We start from the raw sequence: 5,000 nt of genomic DNA, 5'->3' as shown, positions 1-5,000 counted from the left end.
TTTTTTTTTTTTTTTTTAAAGAAAGATTATTATATTATTCGTGAAATTTTCCAAAGAGATTAAAGCACCTGGTATTCCCAGGCAGTCTCTCATCAAAGTGCTAACCAGACCTAAACCTGCTAAGATTCAGAGATCGGGCATTGACTCTATTTTTTGGCAAAATTATTATATACTAAGTGAAAAATGTCCAAAAAGCTTACAGCACCTGGTATTCCCAGGCGGTCTCCCATCCATGTACTAACCAGGCCCAAACCTGTTAATATTCAGAGATCGGGCATTGACTCTATTTTTTGGCAAAATTATTATATACTAAGTGAAAAATGTCCGAAAAGCTTACAGCACCTGGTATTCCCAGGCGGTCTCCCATCCAAGTACTAACCAGGCCCAAACCTGCTTAGCTTCCGAGATCAGACGAGATCGGGCATAGCCAGGTTGGTATGGCCGTAAGCGAAGACAGCAGCAAAGAGAGGGCTATTTAAAGACCAGCCAATCTAATCGCCAGTACATTATATAAGTAGGAAAGAAAACCCAAAAGCTTAAAGCACCTGGTATTCCTAGGCAGTCTCTCATCAAAGTGCTAACCAGACCTAAACCTGCTAAGATTCAGAGATCGGGCATTGACTCTATTTTTTGGCAAAATTATTATATACTAAGTGAAAAATGTCCAAAAAGCTTACAGCACCTGGTATTCCCAGGCAGTCTCCCATCCATGTACTAACCAGGCCCAAACCTGCTAATATTCAGAGATCGGGCATTGACTCTATTTTTTGGCAAAATTATTATATACTAAGTGAAAAATGTCCAAAAAGCTTACAGCACCTGGTATTCCCAGGCGGTCTCCCATCCAAGTACTAACCAGGCCCAAACCTGCTTAGCTTCCGAGATCAGATGAGATCGGGCATAGCCAGGTTGGTATGGCCGTAAGCGAAGACAGCAGCAAAGAGAGGGCTATTTAAAGACCAGCCAATCTAATCGCCAGTACATTATATAAGTAGGAAAGAAAACCCAAAAGCTTAAAGCACCTGGTATTCCTAGGCAGTCTCTCATCAAAGTGCTAACCATACCTAAACCTGCTAAGATTCAGAGATCGAACATTGACTCTTTTTTTTTTTTTTTTTTTTTTTTTTTAATGAAAGATTATTATATAATTCGTGAAATTTTCCAAAGAGATTAAAGCACCTGGTATTCCCAGGCAGTCTCTCATCAAAGTGCTAACCAGACCTAAACCTGCTAAGATTCAGAGATCGGGCATTGACTCTATTTGTTGGCAAAATTATTATATACTAAGTGAAAAATGTCCAAAAAGCTTACAGCACCTGGTATTCCCAGGCGGTCTCCCATCCAAGTACTAACCAGGCCCAAACCTGCTTAGCTTCCGAGATCAGATGAGATCGGGCATAGCCAGGTTGGTATGGCCATAAGCGAAGACTGCTGCAAAGAGAGGGCTATTTAAAGACCAGCCAATCTAATCGCCAGTACATTATATAAGTAGGAAAGAAAACCCAAAAGCTTAAAGCACCTGGTATTCCTAGGCAGTCTCTCATCAAAGTGCTAACCATACCTAAACCTGCTAAGATTCAGAGATCGGGCATTGACTCTTTTTTTTTTTTTTTTTTTTTAAATGAAAGATTATTATATAATTCGTGAAATTTTCCAAAGAGATTAAAGCACCTGGTATTCCCAGGCAGTCTCTCATCAAAGTGCTAACCAGACCTAAACCTGCTAAGATTCAGAGATCGGGCATTGACTCTATTTTTTGGCAAAATTATTATATACTAAGTGAAAAATGTCCAAAAAGCTTACAGCACCTGGTATTCCCAGGCAGTCTCCCATCCATGTACTAACCAGGCCCAAACTTGTTAATATTCAGAGATCGGGCATTGACTCTATTTTTTGGCAAAATTATTATATACTAAGTGAAAAATGTCCAAAAAGCTTACAGCACCTGGTATTCCCAGGCGGTCTCCCATCCAAGTACTAACCAGGCCCAAACCTGCTTAGCTTCCGAGATCAGACGAGATCGGGCATAGCCAGGTTGGTATGGCCGTAAGCGAAGACAGCAGCAAAGAGAGGGCTATTTAAAGACCAGCCAATCTAATCGCCAGTACATTATATAAGTAGGAAAGAAAACCCAAAAGCTTAAAGCACCTGGTATTCCTAGGCAGTCTCTCATCAAAGTGCTAACCATACCTAAACCTGCTAAGATTCAGAGATCGGGCATTGACTCTTTTTTTTTTTTTTTTTTTTTTTAAATGAAAGATTATTATATAATTCGTGAAATTTTCCAAAGAGATTAAAGCACCTGGTATTCCCAGGCAGTCTCTCATCAAAGTGCTAACCAGACCTAAACCTGCTAAGATTCAGAGATCGGGCATTGACTCTATTTTTTGGCAAAATTATTATATACTAAGTGAAAAATGTCCAAAAAGCTTACAGCACCTGGTATTCCCAGGCAGTCTCCCATCCATGTACTAACCAGGCCCAAACCTGTTAATATTCAGAGATCGGGCATTGACTCTATTTTTTGGCAAAATTATTATATACTAAGTGAAAAATGTCCAAAAAGCTTACAGCACCTGGTATTCCCAGGCGGTCTCCCATCCAAGTACTAACCAGGCCCAAACCTGCTTAGCTTCCGAGATCAGACGAGATCGGGCATAGCCAGGTTGGTATGGCCGTAAGCGAAGACAGCAGCAAAGAGAGGGCTATTTAAAGACCAGCCAATCTAATCGCCAGTACATTATATAAGTAGGAAAGAAAACCCAAAAGCTTAAAGCACCTGGTATTCCTAGGCAGTCTCTCATCAAAGTGCTAACCATACCTAAACCTGCTAAGATTCAGAGATCGGGCATTGACCCTTTTTTTTTTTTTTTTTTTTTTTTTTTTTAAAGAAAGATTATTATATTATTCGTGAAATTTTCCAAAGAGATTAAAGCACCTGGTATTCCCAGGCAGTCTCTCATCAAAGTGCTAACCAGACCTAAACCTGCTAAGATTCAGAGATCGGGCATTGACTCTATTTTTTGGCAAAATTATTATATACTAAGTGAAAAATGTCCAAAAAGCTTACAGCACCTGGTATTCCCAGGCGGTCTCCCATCCATGTACTAACCAGGCCCAAACCTGTTAATATTCAGAGATCGGGCATTGACTCTATTTTTTGGCAAAATTATTATATACTAAGTGAAAAATGTCCGAAAAGCTTACAGCACCTGGTATTCCCAGGCGGTCTCCCATCCAAGTACTAACCAGGCCCAAACCTGCTTAGCTTCCGAGATCAGACGAGATCGGGCATAGCCAGGTTGGTATGGCCGTAAGCGAAGACAGCAGCAAAGAGAGGGCTATTTAAAGACCAGCCAATCTAATCGCCAGTACATTATATAAGTAGGAAAGAAAACCCAAAAGCTTAAAGCACCTGGTATTCCTAGGCAGTCTCTCATCAAAGTGCTAACCAGACCTAAACCTGCTAAGATTCAGAGATCGGGCATTGACTCTATTTTTTGGCAAAATTATTATATACTAAGTGAAAAATGTCCAAAAAGCTTACAGCACCTGGTATTCCCAGGCAGTCTCCCATCCATGTACTAACCAGGCCCAAACCTGCTAATATTCAGAGATCGGGCATTGACTCTATTTTTTGGCAAAATTATTATATACTAAGTGAAAAATGTCCAAAAAGCTTACAGCACCTGGTATTCCCAGGCGGTCTCCCATCCAAGTACTAACCAGGCCCAAACCTGCTTAGCTTCCGAGATCAGATGAGATCGGGCATAGCCAGGTTGGTATGGCCGTAAGCGAAGACAGCAGCAAAGAGAGGGCTATTTAAAGACCAGCCAATCTAATCGCCAGTACATTATATAAGTAGGAAAGAAAACCCAAAAGCTTAAAGCACCTGGTATTCCTAGGCAGTCTCTCATCAAAGTGCTAACCATACCTAAACCTGCTAAGATTCAGAGATCGAACATTGACTCTTTTTTTTTTTTTTTTTTTTAATGAAAGATTATTATATAATTCGTGAAATTTTCCAAAGAGATTAAAGCACCTGGTATTCCCAGGCAGTCTCCCATCCATGTACTAACCAGGCCCAAACCTGTTAATATTCAGAGATCGGGCATTGACTCTATTTTTTGGCAAAATTATTATATACTAAGTGAAAAATGTCCAAAAAGCTTACAGCACCTGGTATTCCCAGGCGGTCTCCCATCCAAGTACTAACCAGGCCCAAACCTGCTTAGCTTCCGAGATCAGACGAGATCGGGCATAGCCAGGTTGGTATGGCCGTAAGCGAAGACAGCAGCAAAGAGAGGGCTATTTAAAGACCAGCCAATCTAATCGCCAGTACATTATATAAGTAGGAAAGAAAACCCAAAAGCTTAAAGCACCTGGTATTCCTAGGCAGTCTCTCATCAAAGTGCTAACCATACCTAAACCTGCTAAGATTCAGAGATCGGGCATTGACCCTTTTTTTTTTTTTTTTTTTTTTTTTTTTAAAGAAAGATTATTATATTATTCGTGAAATTTTCCAAAGAGATTAAAGCACCTGGTATTCCCAGGCAGTCTCTCATCAAAGTGCTAACCAGACCTAAACCTGCTAAGATTCAGAGATCGGGCATTGACTCTATTTTTTGGCAAAATTATTATATACTAAGTGAAAAATGTCCAAAAAGCTTACAGCACCTGGTATTCCCAGGCGGTCTCCCATCCATGTACTAACCAGGCCCAAACCTGTTAATATTCAGAGATCGGGCATTGACTCTATTTTTTGGCAAAATTATTATATACTAAGTGAAAAATGTCCGAAAAGCTTACAGCACCTGGTATTCCCAGGCGGTCTCCCATCCAAGTACTAACCAGGCCCAAACCTGCTTAGCTTCCGAGATCAGACGAGATCGGGCATAGCCAGGTTGGTATGGCCGTAAGCGAAGACAGCAGCAAAGAGAGGGCTATTTAAAGACCAGCCAATCTAATCGCCAGTACATTATATAAGTAGGAAAGAAAAC

General features: G+C 40.6%; 9 non-coding genes across 9 annotated transcripts; all 9 read right to left on the bottom strand.

The window, feature by feature from the left end:
- Positions 1-330: 330 nt before the first annotated feature.
- On the bottom strand, positions 331-449 carry LOC128008381 (5S ribosomal RNA). The gene has a single exon (XR_008180117.1). It is a non-coding gene; the product is annotated as a 5S ribosomal RNA (ribosomal RNA).
- A 358-nt stretch (positions 450-807) lies between these two features.
- LOC127997930 (5S ribosomal RNA) lies at positions 808-926 on the bottom strand. The gene has a single exon (XR_008170786.1). It is a non-coding gene; the product is annotated as a 5S ribosomal RNA (ribosomal RNA).
- Positions 927-1,304: 378 nt separating this feature from the next.
- Positions 1,305-1,423, bottom strand: LOC127988765 (5S ribosomal RNA). The gene has a single exon (XR_008161922.1). It is a non-coding gene; the product is annotated as a 5S ribosomal RNA (ribosomal RNA).
- A 510-nt stretch (positions 1,424-1,933) lies between these two features.
- Positions 1,934-2,052, bottom strand: LOC128008380 (5S ribosomal RNA). Its single transcript, XR_008180116.1, has one exon. It is a non-coding gene; the product is annotated as a 5S ribosomal RNA (ribosomal RNA).
- A 512-nt stretch (positions 2,053-2,564) lies between these two features.
- Positions 2,565-2,683, bottom strand: LOC128008379 (5S ribosomal RNA). The gene has a single exon (XR_008180115.1). It is a non-coding gene; the product is annotated as a 5S ribosomal RNA (ribosomal RNA).
- A 517-nt stretch (positions 2,684-3,200) lies between these two features.
- Positions 3,201-3,319, bottom strand: LOC128008378 (5S ribosomal RNA). The gene has a single exon (XR_008180114.1). It is a non-coding gene; the product is annotated as a 5S ribosomal RNA (ribosomal RNA).
- A 358-nt stretch (positions 3,320-3,677) lies between these two features.
- On the bottom strand, positions 3,678-3,796 carry LOC127997817 (5S ribosomal RNA). The gene has a single exon (XR_008170675.1). It is a non-coding gene; the product is annotated as a 5S ribosomal RNA (ribosomal RNA).
- A 371-nt stretch (positions 3,797-4,167) lies between these two features.
- Positions 4,168-4,286, bottom strand: LOC128008377 (5S ribosomal RNA). Its single transcript, XR_008180113.1, has one exon. It is a non-coding gene; the product is annotated as a 5S ribosomal RNA (ribosomal RNA).
- Positions 4,287-4,802: 516 nt separating this feature from the next.
- Positions 4,803-4,921, bottom strand: LOC128008376 (5S ribosomal RNA). Its single transcript, XR_008180112.1, has one exon. It is a non-coding gene; the product is annotated as a 5S ribosomal RNA (ribosomal RNA).
- Between the last annotated feature and the right edge of the window lie 79 nt (positions 4,922-5,000).

Source organism: Carassius gibelio, chromosome B22, assembly GCF_023724105.1.
Source record: "Carassius gibelio isolate Cgi1373 ecotype wild population from Czech Republic chromosome B22, carGib1.2-hapl.c, whole genome shotgun sequence".
In the NCBI taxonomy this organism is placed as follows: Eukaryota; Metazoa; Chordata; class Actinopteri; order Cypriniformes; family Cyprinidae; genus Carassius; species Carassius gibelio.
Note: the sequence above shows the minus strand (reverse complement) of the source record. Positions and strands in the feature narration are given on the sequence as shown.